The following is a 17033-nucleotide window of genomic DNA, read 5'->3' as shown; positions in this document are numbered from 1 at the left end:
CACGGGAAGTATACTAGCTTACTGAGCTCTGCCCATTTTCCAGAGGAAAAGACTGAGGCTTCGGGGTCAGTTGTTCTTGGATCCAAAGCTTGCTTGCCCTCTGTGTGCCAGGCCCAGAGCTAATGCTGGGGCCACAGTGGCAAAGAGTACAGGTCCCTGACCTCAAGGTGTCTGGGTCCAGGCATCATAAGAGACCAAAGCTGGGCTGGGGTGTCCACCTGGGTCCTCCCTGCTGGTCTCACTGGTGCATGGTCTCAATTAAGACTGAATTGTCCTTGCGGCCCCTCTTGTGGGGTAGGGTGCACGAGAGGCTGGGCTCCCCCTGCTGCTTCTCAGCAGCTGGGAGACCCTGGACACTGCTAAGCCTGCCTGGGCCTCAGCTTCCTCATCTGTAAAGTGGGAGTTATTATACTTGTCTTATAGGACTTTCATGGGGCTTAAATGAGACGAATACCCTGGTAAGGACGGGTATGTGGCATTTTTTTTTCCATCGCTTCCTATAAAGATTTTCTTTTTATTTATTTTGTGTTTAAAAGTTGCAATTTTAAGTCCTATTAACAGAAAATATGTAACAAAACCTTCCTAACAAGTGAAAAAAATATTCAGAAATGCTGCAAAAATTGGCCTCATTGACATAGTTTCAGACTTTTACTTAATATAGCTTCTGCTGGAAATGATTTATGTGACATTTATATAAGCAATTCCAAATCACTCTGTATAGCGAGCGCTTCAGCTCTTTACTGTCTACGCCCGACATTGAGAGTCAACTTAGTTTCTGAAGGCGATGCTGGCAAGCACTGGAAATGGTCCACCTGAGATGCTGTTGACGTATTGTTCTGACCTTCACCTGAAGATGTTTCTGCTGAGTAAGTGTCTCTGTGCTTCTTGACCCTCTTTGCTCTCATCTTCCCACAGCTTCAGAATTAGGTTTTGGATTTCTTCTGGGTGTGTGTGTGTGTGTGTGTGTGCATGCACGCACGCTCATTTCTGGAGGGGAGGGCACCGGTTTGCCAAATTCATAGGTAGCTCCAAATTGAGAATTGGATTTCTCCTAGAATTTTAACAACATTTGGCTAAGAAGGGCCTCTGAGGGAGTTCAGGAGATGGTTGCTTGTGCCTGGTATTATTACCTAAAGGAGAGGATGTCAGAGGAAAAAATAGGGGCCAGCGGCCAGGGTGGAGTCAGGTATGGCTCAGGCCCCTCTGGGGAGTTGAAATAGCTTCCTTGTGCCACAGCAGCACAGGGGCTCAGGGCCCCAGAGACTGGCTGCCTGCCACCCACGTCTGTGCACAGAGCCACAGGACTCTGGAAACTCACCTTCTCACCCCCAGTTCAGGCGCTCACAGCTGGGTGCAGAAGGAAAAGGCAAGCTTTACTGGGACTAGGCGGGCCTATGGTCAAGACCACCCCACCCTCAAGGCAACCAGGGTCCTGCTTTTACCTTGGACTTTAAGAGCCCCCGTAAAGATGTCCCCTGATCCCTTTGAGACCTGCTCTTGCCCATTCTGGCTCAGCGTCCCATGACTCAAGCTAGTGGCCGGCTTGATATCCAGTTACGCCAGACTTTGGAAAACACCCCACTCTTCGGCCTGAGGCCCCAGAGGCCTACTCTGGCCTTCTCCCAGGAAGGGGTCCCACCCTCACCCAGGTTTCTGACCAGGAGAAGATGCCAAGGCCCAGGCCACAAGTGCAAAGTGGACACCCTGGGCAGAAGGAGCCTCCGGGAAAGGCCTGGACTCCTGGTACCCTGCCCTGTCTGGCATATGGCAGGGCAAAATCAAGTTTTGTTAAGAAATGAATACAAAAAAGAAGGAAAAGTACTGGAAAAGAAGCCCGGCTGGAGGTGGGTGCTGGGACGTCAGTGACGTCCCATCTGTGAAGACAGCGAGGCTTCCAGGAGGTCGAGAACTCCAGGCGCCAGCTGGACAGAAAGATAAACGGCCATATGGTGAGTCCAAGGGGTCTGTGCTTCCTGGTCTGCTGGGGACCAGACCCTAGCCTGCTAGGGGCATCGTGACACAAGCCTGTTACAAAGGCCAGTTAAGAATGGCTTTGCAATGGAAAGAGAAGCCAGAGATCAATCAGGCTGTGACCTTGGACAAGTCCTTGGCAGTCCCGAGTTTCAGTGTCCCCACTGGCAACAATAGGCATGTTTTAGAGGATGAAATCACACAATTTGCACAGAGTGCATACTAAGCACTCAATAAATTATGGCAATGGTCCACCCCTGTTAAATGGGAGTGGGGAATCGGTCATGCCTCTGGATGCTACAGATGGATTCAAAAGCATGAGGGGTTCTCCCTTCTCTCCAAGTTGTGGACACCAAAGTGGGAGCGGCACCAGGGACTGGGTGGGTAGGTCAGCCTGGCCTAGCGGGACCTGGTCGCCTAGAAATGCAAAGTCAACATCTTGGAATTTCAGCAGGGTGGCGAAGCTGTATCAGGAAACTGGAAGAATGTTCCACATGCAGCCCAGGTAGACATGAAGGACTCGAACTGTGTCTCCTTCTGCATAGACCTCCTCTCTGGAACCCACATGACCGTGGACCCAGAGCCACTGCTCAGACCAATACCAGCTTAAAAATCAATACTGTTGGCTTTGAAGTGTTTTGACCAGAGGTTGCAACTGGTAGCCCACAGGCTAAGTGGAGCCCACAGACATGTTTCATTTGGCCCGCAGACCATTTAAAATAATAATAAATTTGATTTGGTTGCCAACATTTTTAAATCAGGAAATTTCATATTTTAAAAATCCAGATTTCTGGCTTCTCTTAAAAAAAAATCAGATTATCAAAAGATTTGGCAATGGCGGGCCCGCATTCCCACAGGGCAATAGTTGGTTGGAGCAGAACAGCATGTAATAGAATAACAGTCAGGGAAGGCTAGCTGCCGTAACAAACAGTCCCACACTTTCAATGGCTCACCGCAGTACTGTTTTATTTCTCGTTTGTATCACAGTGCAAGAAGTGGGGAGCAGGGGGATCCACAAGTTATTTAGAAACCTAGGTGACTTTTATTTCATGGTTCTGGGGTCTTTCTAAAAAAATGTTTCAAAATGTATATTCTTAAAGATTTTATTTATTCATTTTAGAGAGAGAGAGTGCAGGGTGGGGATGGGGTGGTGGTGGAGAGGCAGAGGCAGAGGGAGAAAGAGTCCCAAGCAGACTCCGCACTGAGCGTGGAGCCCAACAGGGGGTCTGATCCCACAACCCCGAGATCATGACTGGTGCTCTGATATCTTCTAGGGCTTCATTCTTTCTGCACAAGCTGGGGGAGGCTATAGGGAAAGCAAACCAGCTTTTAACTGCATCGGCTAGGAAGTGTCCCACATTGGTGAGCACCAGTCATGAGGCCCAACAAGTACCCAAAGGGGCTGTGAAATGTGGTGCCTGGCTCAGAGACCAGGAGGAAGAGGAGGCATATGGACTCCAGCGTCTCTGTTTCAAGTGGCTGTCCCAGATGCTTCTTCAACTTGGTCATGGAAATTCTCTTCTCATTGTCCTTCCTCACCCCTCTCCAGCTTAGCTCTTTGGCTCAGAAGAAACCACCAGTCATTGGTTGGAGAATAATCATGTGATACAATCCCAATTAATGACAGACGATGAATTTGGATGTAATGCCTGGAACCACAGCAGCCATTTTGGGCCAGACTTGGGGTGAAGCCAACATGGTGATGGCAGACAAGAGAGGTGGAAGGAACCTGTGTCTCTAGTGGCTTGATGGAAGTGCTCAAACAATCAAGTGAGAAACCCACTGTACCTCTAGACTTCCTGGTAAATGCCTAATAAATTTCCTTATTTTTTAAAGGCAGTTTGAGACAAGGCAGCCCCTGTTCCTTGTAAAAAAAAAAAAAAAAAAAAAAAAAGTATCCAAAGTGCTAAGGACATAGTTCTTGCCTGGCAGGATTCACTTAGGTCATCTGCCTGGTCATGTAGGAATTTGAGTTTTGACCCCTTGACTTAAAATTTTCTCTTCTTGCAATGCAGAGCTGAGGTCAATGTGGCCAGCTCCAACCTTCATGGCCTGGAATAGAAATTTCCCAGTGCCTTCCCCTGGAAAATGCAATGTGCAACTTTCAGTGCTGCCTGGGGCAACATGGTCCCATCCAGGGCCTGGATCTCCACCTGTATCTCGGGGATGCAGCAATCGCTGTGTGACACTGACTGCAAGGTGTCCTTGGGGTTTGGGGCCTCATACTGGTCAGAGGCTGGTGGTCACTCCTAATGGTGGTGGCCTGTCCCCAAGTCTCTTATTAGAGTCCCTGAGATGTCTGGCTTCTCCTGGAAGAAGGGTAGGAAGAATGACCCATCATCCTAGTTTGCCCAGGACCGGGTGGTTCTCCGGGTCATTGGACTTTCAGTGATAAAACTGGGACAGTCCCAGGCGAACCAGTTGGGGGGGTCACCCTACCTATCCTGGACAGAGGATGTGGGAAGAGTGGAGAGCTGCTGGCTCAGGTCTGTGGGAGTGGCTGTCACTGGGGAGGGAAAGAAAGTAGAATCTTTTGAATCCCCACAGCCGGTCCCCAACGACTCTGTGTTAGCCTTGTGGGCAAGGTCTTGATATGCCTGTCAGGGTACTGGGTGAAGGGACTAGTCAAAAGGAATCCGGACAGCATGGAGATACATTAGGAAGGGACAGAGAGTCTGAGAAAGACTAGATTATGTAGGTGACGAGTGGGGAGTGGGTCAGAGTATCATCCCAGCTGGGTGGGAACAGGGTCTGGGGAGAGGCCAGAGGCAGCTTCCTGCCAGATGGGCCGGTGCGGAGACAGTGGGGGAATTCTTAGAGCTGTTGAGTTGGCTTATTGGAGGCTCTCCCCACTAATGCCTGCTCCGGTCGCCTCTAGAGGGCCACGGGGGACATTGAAAGGGCTATTCAGTTCCATTCTGATACCGGACTGCTGTGGCCTTGGAATGCCACATTGTGCAAATATCCGCATAAATCTGAGCCAGGGAGCGCTGGTTCTGGGGAGGGCCCGGGAATGGGCCGTTTCTACCTCTGCACACGCATCTCCAACCCCGAACCCAAGGCCAGTCCATCCTCTGGAACCTGGGGAACGTAGGTTCCCCTTCTCTCTCTTTCTCTCAGTGATGCCATCTGTGAAATGGACTAGTATTTTCCTCATCGTGTATGTGCCAGGCTCTGGGCTAGGTGGTATGATGTGGTTTAGACCACACGAGAGCCACTTTTTTTTTTTTTTTTTTGCCTTTAAGTGTGAGGTATTTCGGGCCAACTCCAAACAACAGAGAATAAATTAACAAACACCCCTATGCCACCACCCAGCTTAATTAATACATAAATCAAATCAAATCAAATGCAGATCCAGTTAATACCCCGTTGGCCATCTCTGACGTCCCCACGGACAACGCTGTCCTGAATGTAGACGTCATCGCGCTCAGGCAGGCCTTTATACTTTCACCACCTGTGTGGCCAGAAACAAATCGGGCATTGTTTGCATGATGTTTACTCTGTATAAATGGCATCGTCTTTCTCCGCCTGCTTTTTTTTTTTTTCCTCCACATTTTGTGAGCCTTCTCTATGTAGTTGGATGGAGTTATAGTTTATTTCTTTGAACTGCTGAACTTAATTCTATTCTGTGAGCATTCCACAGTTTGCTTTTCTGTTTTCCTGGACGGACGTTTAGCTCTTCCCAGCAATGCTGCTATAAACAGCCTCGTGTACGCGAATTTCCGCAAGGCTTGCAGGCCAGAGGAGGATTCCTGGGTCTCATTTACACGGAGTTTTCAGAAACGCGGTGGCTTTTAGCCTGGCATAGACTCTCAAGTTTCCCGCAGGCCCCTCGAGTCCTTGTTGTCTTATCCCTGAAAGCTTTCACATGTTCACACAATCTGTCTGGCTCCTCTGGGCATTTGAGCTTTCAGCCTCTAGTCTCTTGGGAAATGCATGGGCATGTAAGACGGTAATTGTAATATGGTGTGGTAGGTGCTAGAAAAGCAATAAAGCCAAGGTGCTGGAGGTGCATTGAGGAAAGAGCAACTCCAACCGACGAGCTGAGGCATGATTCAAAAAAAGTAGTTAAGTTAGTAATAGTTAGGCAAAGTTTTGTGGTATGCGTAGGAGTTTTCCAGGAAGCCTGAAATGGAGAAAGGCCATTCATTATAGGTGGAGGGAACCTCATAGATGCAGGCCCAGAGGACTGAGGCACAAGCTGACTTGAAGGCATACTAAAGACTGGTGTAAAACACTGAAGAGCAAGAGGGAGCACAGTAGGAGGGACACTTGGGGCCTGGAATGCCATGCTGAGGAGTTGGGATTTATCCTGGCGGTGGTGGGCATCTTGTGAAGGACAGAATGGTGAGAGTGACAGGTTCACTGCTGTGTCGGAGGGAGGTCAAATGACAGTGAAAGGAGGATGGAAGAGAGGCAAGACTGAAAGCAAAGGATACCGGGTAGGAGTCTACTGCAGCAGTCCGAGCACCAGTTATCAAAGAAGAGATGGAGCAGTGAAGGTCTAAAGCAACACACAGTAGTTGACTGGAGAGAGGTTTAGGCATCAACCAACTGCATGAGCAGGTGAGGGACGAGGGGTGAGTCAAGGGTTGGGGTAAGCAGAGTCACGGTCTCCCAAATTTGTCCACACCTTAATCCCTAGAACCTATAGATATGTTGTGTTTCATGGCAAAAGGGACTTTGCAGATGTAATTAAAGTTATAGACTTTTAAAAAGGAGACCGAGTCTGGATTATCCAGGTGGGCCCAATCCAAATCCAGGAGCCCTTCCAAGCAGAGAATTTTCTTTGGCTTGCACGAAAAAGAGAACTTTTTTTTTTTTTTTTTTGGTTTGCATGAGAAAGACGCAGAAGGTGAAGCAAGATTTGAAATGTACAGAGGACTTGGCCTAGATGTCAGGACACTGTGTGCAAGGATTGGAGAGAGGCCTTGAGGTGCCGAGGAAACAGAATCCAGTCCTACCAGTGCAGGGAACTTGATCTGGCCAACCACCCAAGGAAGCACGGGAGCAGATCCATCCAGAGCCTCTGATCGTAGCCCAGCTGGTCACCACCTTTAGACTTGTGTGAGACTCAGAACCCACCTGGGCTTCTGACCTACAGACACGGAAAGAGAAGACGGTGTGGTTTGAAGTCGCTAAGGTTCTGGTAACTTGGTCCAGTGGTGGGAGAAAACCAATGCCAGCCTGGATCCTGAGTTTGTTGCTAGGACGGCCTCCTTGTCCTCACATGGTGGAGAGAGAGAGCACTCTCGTGTCTCGTCTTCTTTTTATAAGGCATGAATTCCACTCTGAGGGTCTCACCCTCATGACCGCATCCCCTCTTGATTCCCCCACAAAGGCCTAACCCCCTACTACCATCACACTGGGGATTAGGGCTTTGACATATGAACTTGGGTGTGTGTGTGACATAATTGTTTAGCTCATAGCAACTGGAAGGACTCACTTTCAAGTTCACATGGCTGCTGACAGAATTTGGTTCCTTGTGGCCCATTGGACCTAGAGCTTCAATTTCTTGCTGGTTGTTGGCTGGAGGACGCCTTCCATCCCTCTCCGTGGGGGCCTCCCCAACATGGCTGCTCTTTTCATCCAACCAGCAGGAGATTCTGCTGTCCAGATGGGTGCGGCCGTCTTATGTAACATAATCAGAGAAGTGGCATCACATCCCCTTTGCCGGATTCCGTTGGCTGGAAGCAGGTCACAGTCCTCCCGCTCAAGAAGAAGGGACGACACAGGGTGCAAAGACCAGAAGGCAAGAATAACAGGAGATCGTAGAGTCTGCCCGCCAACACTTCTCCAAGGAAGAGACGGGGTTTCTTATCTGGGTGCTTTTCCAGAATTGTCGTGAATTTTATATCCAGCGAGGCGTCGAGTCTGGGGGTTCTTCTGTGCCCACAGGGAGTGAAAAATCAGCTCTGCCCACCTGAGTGAAAAGGGCAGGGCTGCGGGGCGGGGGCAGAAGGGAACACGGTCTCAGGAAGTGTTCTTCGTACGCCAGCCTGGTGATTTGCTAAAGCAAAACTCAAGTCGATGTGACACAAACAACGTCTGGTGCTTCTAGGGGCCTGCCACAATATTTTCTTTTAAGTGCTACTCATGCCTGAAATACGCTTCTGGTTTTGAAATGTGGTTCTCAACTCATGCTCGGCTACACATCACTCACTCTCTTATTAAGAGGGCCATTTTTTATTCTTCGGCGTAGGTTTTCAAAGCACATGATGTCATTCCAGATGGGAGAGTGCCAGGGCGGTGGGCCCAAGGCCCCTCCTTTGAGGGGGTCCATTCGGATGACAAGAGTGAGCTTTTCCCTTGCAAAGTTGGCATCTCATTCATGCGGTGTGAGCTGTGTGTGAGCCTGTGCCCTCCAGAGCCCCGACGTCTGTGTGCTCCTTACGTGTTCTCTCTTTTTCTGTTACGTTTATAAGTTTTTGCTGTAAAAATAGTGAATCTGAAAGTGAGACAGCTTCTGTCTCTGATGCCATGATAAGAGGAAAGCAATCGGTCATTGGCTCTGTAATTCCCCGCCACCCCTCACCCCCCTGGAGGTCTTCATGGTCACCAGCATGACAGGGAGCCTTCTGCGTGGGGGGGGGGGGTGAATGTTCTTCATATTCTGAGAAACCAACATAAAAATCCATACTTGTGTGGATAAATATGCTTATTTATTTTTTACAAAGACATCCGCTCAAGTTACAGTTATACACGACGGAGAAATTCTAGAGACCTGTACAACAGAGTGATTACCATTAACAAATTTGTTGAGACGGCAGATCTCACGTGAAGTGTTTCTTATCACATACACACAAAAAGCAAAGGGACCTAGCAAGTTGGAGGTGATGGTATGTCTACTACCTTGAATGTGGTGATGGTTTCCCGGGCATGTCCTTATGTCCAAACTCACCCAGTTGTATACGCTCAATATGTGTGGGTGTTTTTATTAATGATACCCCAATAAAGCCATAAAACAACACCCCAAAAAGCAGGACCCAGCTTTTCTTGCTAAGTTAATCTCCAGATCCATGAATCAGTCATTCCTTTTAACGGCTGCCCATGATGCCATGACGTGGATGGACCACCCTGGGCATCCTGGGGGGTGGATGTTTACAATGTTGTCATCAGAAGGACTCCACCAGACGAGAAGCAAGTGAGTGTGTGTCATTCCAATTTCAGAGTGGGAGAAACTGAGGCCCAGAGAGGTTACGTGGAGGGTCTATGGCTCCCACGGGTTCCTGGTAGATGCTAGGCAGAGAGAAGCCAGGCTAACACTGCCCTTGCTCTGTGCTGCCACCTGGTGTCACTGTTGAAGTTTGCTGCCGAGCTGCCTCTGTTGAGAAACAGAGATCCTGGCTAAGCCTAGGGATCCCAGGCTTCCCCTCTGTGGCTTCAAAATTCTGATTTAACCCTTTTCGGCCACTGACTCTCATGCTCTATCCTTACAGAGCTCCCAAAGCAAACCCACCTTCTCCCCAGTGGTCAAGTTCACACAGCAGGGTCTCAGAGGATCTAGGCTCAGTTACCTCTCCTCCTAACCTCAGCGTCAGGGGGCTTCTTATCTTTCCCTTTACATATGCAAAGCAGACCAGAGAACGATTCTTCACAAAGCAAACACAGTGACTTCTAGCCGACTTTCAGAAATTCATAGAAAAGTTACAGAAATCCAAACATGGCTTTCTATATTCATGAACACAAGTGGTTTAAATCAACATAAAATGGCTTGCTCATTCAGACACATAATCAGCGTTATGCATTCAAGTGTAAAGAGGACCCAAAATCGGGATTTTGATCACTGGTGTCTGATTTGGCAGCATGTGCCAAACTGGATTTTACACCTCTGTGGCATCCCCAGATTCAACCAGAGGTGATGATTTTGAGATTCATGTGTAATCTTCCAGGCTTAAAAGCAAACAAACAAAAGCCAGCAAGTGCTTCTCCACAGATAAATATATACCCTTAGATATTTTGTGCAATTTGTGTGTGTGTGTGGGGGGGAGAATGGTACTCACAGTACCTTATGTAAATTGCCTTTTTCTAAAGTCCCTTCATGTTGTGGGGCCGAGGGGGCGCCCTTTGTAGGGTGGGGCGGGGAACGTGTTGGGGGTGCTTTCCTAGGATGATGTCACCTAGGAGGGCTGATTCACTCTTTGGAGGGAAGGACAGGAAAATCTCCATGGAGAAGTAACCTCCCCCCACAGACACTGGCCTACCTGTGGGAGGCAGTGCCGTTATCTGTTTGTTTAAGGGGGAGGAATATTTTGGGATATTTTTAATAGGGAGGAACCTAAGTGTTCTTTTGTGACACTTCTTTAAAAAGAAATGAATGGGTGCCCCAGTGGAGAGAAGAGGACACTCCATCATTGTCTGTCTTAATTCTGGATCATTCTAATGTGCCTGTGTCCTAATAGGTTATCTTTGGGTTTGTGGGCTCTGGAGTGATTCTGGGGGGAAAAAATTACACATGTAATACAATCATCTCCCAGAAAATCCAAACAATATGAACACTTATGGGATAGAAATGAAGGAAGTCTTTCAGTAGCTCCCCGATTGGACTTCCCCCGGGAGAGGCAACGACTGTTAATTTGGTGTGGACCTTTTACCCTCTGCGCAGTCAGGGAGGGCAGGCAGCAGCCGTCCCAGCATCAACAAGACGCAGAAATGCAGAGTCTCCGACTCCACTAAAGAAATCAGAACCTGCTTTTTCATGAGATCCCCAGCTTAAAGTGTGAGAAGCCCTGCTGCTCACTACTTTCACGTGTGTGACCTTCCACATTGGTATACATGCACACACACGTGCCCCTGGGTGTAGACTGTGGCTTTAGAATAGGGCTGTCCTTGGAAGAGCGGTTCTCCATGTGGTCCGGCAGCATCAGCATCACGTGGGAGGCAGTTAGAAATGCAAACGGTCAGGCTCGGATTTACTGAATGCAGAAGCGATGGAGGGGGGGCCCAGCTGATGCTGATGAAGGCTGGCAAGTCGGGGACGCTTACCCCTGCCGCTCCTGCCAGGCTCCTCGCCTCTCCCATCACAACCCCAACCCCGCTCTCTCCATTAGAGAGAGCCCGCCCCGATCTCGCTGGATCAGCGAGGTACCCCCAGAGTCCAGCTCCACCACGCATACACCAGGAGCTCCATGACTGCGCCTTCCGATTAGGACTGTCCGGCTGACACAGGTCTCCCCGAGTTAGGTCTAGCCGGTTTTCAGATGACACAATAGGCCAGCTCCCGGGGGTCGAGGTCACCGCATACGTTGTTAAATACACCCGAGCAGCCCCGTGATGCAAAGGAAATAGGTTCCCTACGAGCCTAGCTCCGTTAACTGAGGCCGCCTCTACGGCCCTTCTGTCTGGCAGCGGCTTCACAAACTCCTGCGGCTGGCCAGAGACCCATTTCACAGAAGGGCAAACGGAGGCTCAGACCGGTTTAGGTTTTCACGTCTGAACCGTTCCACGTGTGGGCAGGATTTCCTCTCTAATACAACTCCCGGAACGGATTTCTTTTTAAAAATAGCAAGCCAGCCAGCAGCTGACTCTGGGTGTGGGCCCGGTAGCAGGCAACGGCAGTCCTCTCATTAGAGAGGATAAAATTGGACTTTAATGTTGAGGAAAAAAGCTTAGTGGCTCTCCAGTCAAGTGCCAGCAGCTGTGGGGTTTTTTTTGTCCCGGGCGAAGGGTTTCCGGGGGACCCGCCACTTCCCGCAGGGGACGGCAGGGGGCGCTGTCTGCAGGGAGCGGAGTGCCGCGCGGGCCGAGTTTGCGGACGCGCGGAAGCCAGACCACCCAGAATCTCACTCCGCGAATAGGGAAGAAGAACTTGAACACAAAAGGGGTGAAAACAGTTGGCCAGCTCTACACCCATCTACACCCAAAGGAGAGACTCTACATGCGGAGTACAGAATGGGGGTTCTGCCGGTGGCCACTCTGGAAAAGTAGTTCCACGCCTAAAAAGTCTCCCAGCCAAGGAAGACAGACGCCAGGCACGGACGGGGTTCGAACCCGTGATCTTCGGTTTACGAGACCGACGCCTTACCACTTGGCCACCGCGCCTGCGTTGGAATGGCGGCTCCGCGAGCCTCTATCCTGGCTTCGCTCCCGTGAGCTCGCCCCGCGGGCACGAGCGCGAGCGCGCCCGCCCGGCCGTCGCGCGGCCCCGCCCCGTTCCTGCGGCCGGCGGGGCGGGGCGGGGTGACGCTCCAGCGGGCGCGCGCCGGACGCTCCCCGCTGACTCCCGCCCGCCGACCCGCTGGCGTCGGGTGGTTCGCTGGTCGCCGGCTCCGGCGTGCGCTAAAAGTGTGGTCCCGGAGTCCCCAGTGCCACGGCAGGAGGCGTGTCCGGAACTCGGGACCCGGCTGAACGCTTGTCGGCGACTCACAGTTGGGGTTCGAATCCCAGCTCCGCCATACTTAGTCCGAGACTTTGGAAGGCGCGCGTCGGGGCTTCAGTTTTCCCCTCTGGGGCGAAGCACCCTGGAAGCGGAGGAAAGGTGCAGTTCTCGTTGCCAGCCCGACCCCCGGGCGGTCCACGCCTGCCCTGTGCGGAGCCCATGCTCGGTAAGGGTTGTTGAATGAGTGTGTAAGTGTTAAAGAAGTAAAAAGCCCAAAGCTCCCCGTCCCCCAAATTGCCGCGGTTGAGCCCAGGGTGCGTGCCTCGTCCCAGACCAGCAGCATCACCTGCGAGCTTGCCGCCCTGCAGCTTCGCCTGCTCACCCACACCTGCCAATACACCCGCCCGTGGAGCCCGGCAACCTGGGCTTTCACGAGCCCTCCAGGTGATGCTGATGCGCGGGGAAGTGCTGAGCCCCGGGCTCCCGACAGTTGGTAGGCACACTCATATGCTCAAACGTATTTATATACTCCAACTTTTATTTTTATGCAAATAGACTAGACACTGCAGTTCTTGGCACTTTGATTTTTCATGAATTAATGTATAATGTGTTAATATAGTGGCTTGCAGTGCGTAATACAAAATAATCACTATAAATGATAGCATATTTAATAAATACTAGTAATTTGTGTTTCATTAATAAGCATAACAATATTGTAAATTATGTATACTAGAGTATATACGATAATATGACCCTTTTGCACGATGGGTTACCTTATTCTCTTTAATAGCTGCATGGTTTCCCCATTCAGTGGCCCTGTCACAACTGATAACAATCAATTTCTGGGAGGTGGGCTTTTTGCGTCGTCTGCGGCTCTTGCTGCGCAGAACATTCTGCTATGTGCATCTTTCCCATCTACTACCAGAGATGTTTGTAGGATATATGGAGATATAGATTAGGAATGTGCACAGCCCAACATTGCAAACGTATAGGTAAATAGGAAACTTAAAATTACCAGGCAGTTGTGTTCACTAAGTTGCTTTAAATGTCAGCGTCTGGGAAAGTGAGTGGAAAAGGCACCAGCGTCTCCCCTCAGACCCGGGGACGGGAACCCTGGGACACTGCGCCCACAGTGCGTGAGATCTTCCCACAAGCCTCACTGCACTCCCTAATCAGGAAAAAAAAATTGAAGAACATTTTCAGAATTAAAACATGAATTACCGAGCGATGTTTCCAACTAGCTGATGACAAAATTGGTTCCATCGTCCCCCTCCTTTTTTGGGTGTTCACTGAGCTGTTGGAGGGATTGTGCAGAAGTGGCAGAGGCTTATCAACAATGAAAAGAAATAAGCAAATGAGAGAAATTCACATGGGAGCTGAGCTGAACTAGCTGGCAGGTGGAATGGGAATCAGATTCTAACAGGTGCTTTTTTTCAGCTTTGTTTTCTGAGGGAAGGGAGGGAGTGGAATCGTAGAGGGGCATCTGTACCTTGTTGGGGAGGTGGGATGCCCCGGGGGTTCAGGGTCTGAGGGGCCCTGAGAGAGGCTGGCCCTCCCACCTGCTGTGAGCCCTAAACTAGAGAACACAGGTGCGGGTGGTCTGACCCTACTTATCTCGTAGGGAGAAGAAGCCTGAGAGCCCACACATCTTGGACACGTGGATGGAGAATCTGTCTGTCCTGGTCCCAGCATCTCAGCGTGGTGCCTGCACAAGGTAGGTCCTCAAAAAAATACTGTAGAAAGAATGAACATTCGATGTTCCTTTCATTGTGGTTCCCTTGTGGTTCTGCGAAACCTCGTCGGCCGGTGCCTTCCAACCACCGTTCCGGGCCTGTCCTGGCACTGAATCTCCCCCGTCCCCCCTCTTGGATCAAGCAGAAACTTTAAATTCCTTGGTGATAGGAGGTGTTCCTTGTTCACCCTTACAGAAAGAACTTAAATCCAGCAAATGTTTCCTGCGCCTTAACAGAGGCCCTGGGCCAGGGGGCTCCTGATGGCGCAGAGAGAAATGTGACCTGATCCCAGGCCTCCCAAATGCCAGGGTGAGAAACCAGGGCCTGCTGATCTGGTGACAGAGCTGGGCGATATAATGAAATATGTTTGATTTTTTTTCGTTCCGTCCATTTAATCAAGTGGCCTGGATCTGAATAATTCAGGAGTATCTATGTTTCTTTTGTGTTGAAACACTGTCGCTTTTTTGCATTTTAGAAAAAATACATAGTTTTGCATCTTTTTAAAATTTTTCTTGTACTTTTTTTTGTTTCTCTGTGCCTGTCCCGCAGGTTAAGGTTGCTGAAAAAAAGTTGTCTCTGGAACCTTCTCCCCTTCCGGTCATGACTCTTGTGACAGCCAGCGCTTGGGTCCTGGCTGTCCTTGCTCATGCTTGCTGTGCCCATATTGTTTTCTGTTTTTTTTTTTAGATTTTTTATTTCACAGAGAGAGCGGGCAAGTGCACAAGCAGGGGGAGTGGGGGAGGGAGAAGCAGGCTTCCCACCGAGCAAGGAGCCTGATGCGGGACTCAATCCCAGGACCCTGGGGTCATGACCTGAGCTGAAGGCAGACACTTAACTGACCGAGCCACCCAGGTACCCCTCGCTGCCCCCATTTGAATGGCACTTCACAGTCCGGGAGGGCCTTAGCTGTGACCCTGGCAGCACTTCTCACTCGGGCTGGCCCATCTCGGGAAGACGCGTACCCACTCGCATGGTCTCAGGTGGGGCCCGAGGGGCTGCCTTTCTGACTCCCATGCCTTGCTGATGTTGCCAGTGCTGGCCCTCACTTTGAGAACCTCTGCTTTCAAGTATCTTGGAGAAATTCATTTGCATGAGGAAGATGTGGCGGGGTGGAGGGAGCCCCTTAAGCCTAGATATTTAGGTCACCTGAGTTTGTGGCAGATTTAACTAATAACCTAGATCAAAGCTCTGTGAGCCACTCCCAGCATCCTAGCAACCTCACTGTTAGTCATGGGGGTGGTGAGAGCCCAGGGCTAGAGCCAGAGAACACAGCCTTCCTTCGTTCCTTTCTGTGAGAAATTCGATGTTTCAGAGCAGGCTGAGCACCTCAGATGCCAGGTGGGGGCTGGGCTGTGAACGGAGCAGGTGTAAAGGCCCTGGGGCCACTGTACATTCCCGGCAGAACTATCTGAGTTCCAGGTACTTCACATTTTCCACATCCTGGCGTTTTAATTTTAACTCTTCCGGTGGATAGGCGATTGTATCTCGTTTTAATTTGTATTTCCTTGATGACTAACAATGGTAAGCACCTTTTCCTGTGCATATTAGCCCCTGGTCAGCTCTCTTGTGAAGTGGCTGCTCAAATCTTTGGCCCGTTTTTATAGGTCGTTTGTCTTTCTATTATTTGGAATTATTTTTTGCATTTTTCTTTCTATTATTGAATGATCAGAGTTGGTTGTGTAATCTGGATACAACCAACTTGGATACAATCTTTTGTCAGATATGCACATAGAGTGTGAGTATTTTCACCTGGTCCATGGCTTGACTTTTCATGTCCTTAAACGTGTCTTTCAAAGTGCAAGAGCTTTTAATTTCGATGAAGTCCAGTTTATCCTTTTTTTTTTTCATTTATGCTTTGTGCTTGTTGTGTCTTATGTAAGAAACCTTTGTCACCCTAGGTCACAAAGGTTTTCTTCCAGCATTGTTATTGTTATACCTTCTACACTGAGGTCTGTGATGCGTTTTGAGTTGATTTTTTGTGCATGGTGTGAGGCAGGGCTCAATGGGTCTACTTTTCCCATACGGACATCAGGTTGTTCAGCACCATTTGTTGAAATGATTATCCTCTCCCCGTGGAATTGCTGTGATAACTATGTTAAAATGCAGTGTTCTGTGTATTTGTGGTCTGTTTCTGGAGTTTGTGTTAGGTTTCGTTCATCTGTGTGCTTATCTTTATGCCAGTTACCACACAGTCTTGATTATTGTGTGTTATGCTAAGTACCGAAATCAAGTATTGTCAATCCTCCGACTTCGTTCTTTTACAAGCTTGTTTTGTGTATTCTAGGCCTTTGCATTCCCCTATAGTTTTTAGCGCCTGCTCATCAGTTTCTACAGACGCCTGCCGGGGTTTTGATCGGAAGTGCATAGAACCCGTAGGTCAATGTGGAGGAAGTAGAGTATTTCATTTTCCAGTTGTCTGGCTGGTGCCTATGGATCCTGGGTTCTAAAGTCATTTCTTTTGCATTTCATTATGTGAGTTTCCTGTGATTTTTCAGTGAGGCAGTAGCTGGGGTACTTGTGGTAACTGTGTTCATCTCCTTTTGGCACCCCACCCATGTGTAAGAATTGTGGGGGTCCCTGCAGAACACAGCCAGCTGAGGGCTGAAGCACGATGTGTTGCCAGTGTAATCTCCGTAACAAAATTAAGAAGGAGCAACAGTAGGGGCGCCTGGGTAGCGCAGTCGTTAAAGCGTCTGCCTTCGGCTCAGGGCGTGATCCTGGCGTTCCAGGATCGGGTCCCACATCGGGCTCCTCCGCTGGGAGCCTGCTTCTTCCTCTCCCACTCCCCCTGCTTGTGTTCCCTCTCTCGCTGGCTGTCTCTCTGTCACATAAATAAATAAAATCTTTAAAAAAAAAAAAAAAGGAGCAACAGTCTCCTAGCTCAGAAAGAGAGGGGATCATTGTTTCAACACACTTTCCCAAATAATGCCAACCGTACACGAAATGTTACAAAGACGTAAAGTAAATTTTTCTGCAGAAAAATGCCAGTGGTGCAGAATGCCCTGGTATCA

General features: G+C 49.6%; 1 non-coding gene across 1 annotated transcript; it reads right to left on the bottom strand.

Annotated features, from left to right (window-relative positions):
* Positions 1-11940: 11940 nt before the first annotated feature.
* On the bottom strand, positions 11941-12012 carry TRNAT-CGU (transfer RNA threonine (anticodon CGU)). Its single transcript has one exon. It is a non-coding gene; the product is annotated as a tRNA-Thr (tRNA).
* Positions 12013-17033: the final 5021 nt, after the last annotated feature.

Source organism: Ursus arctos, unplaced genomic scaffold (assembly GCF_023065955.2).
Source record: "Ursus arctos isolate Adak ecotype North America unplaced genomic scaffold, UrsArc2.0 scaffold_2, whole genome shotgun sequence".
In the NCBI taxonomy this organism is placed as follows: domain Eukaryota; kingdom Metazoa; phylum Chordata; class Mammalia; order Carnivora; family Ursidae; genus Ursus; species Ursus arctos.
Note: the sequence above shows the minus strand (reverse complement) of the source record. Positions and strands in the feature narration are given on the sequence as shown.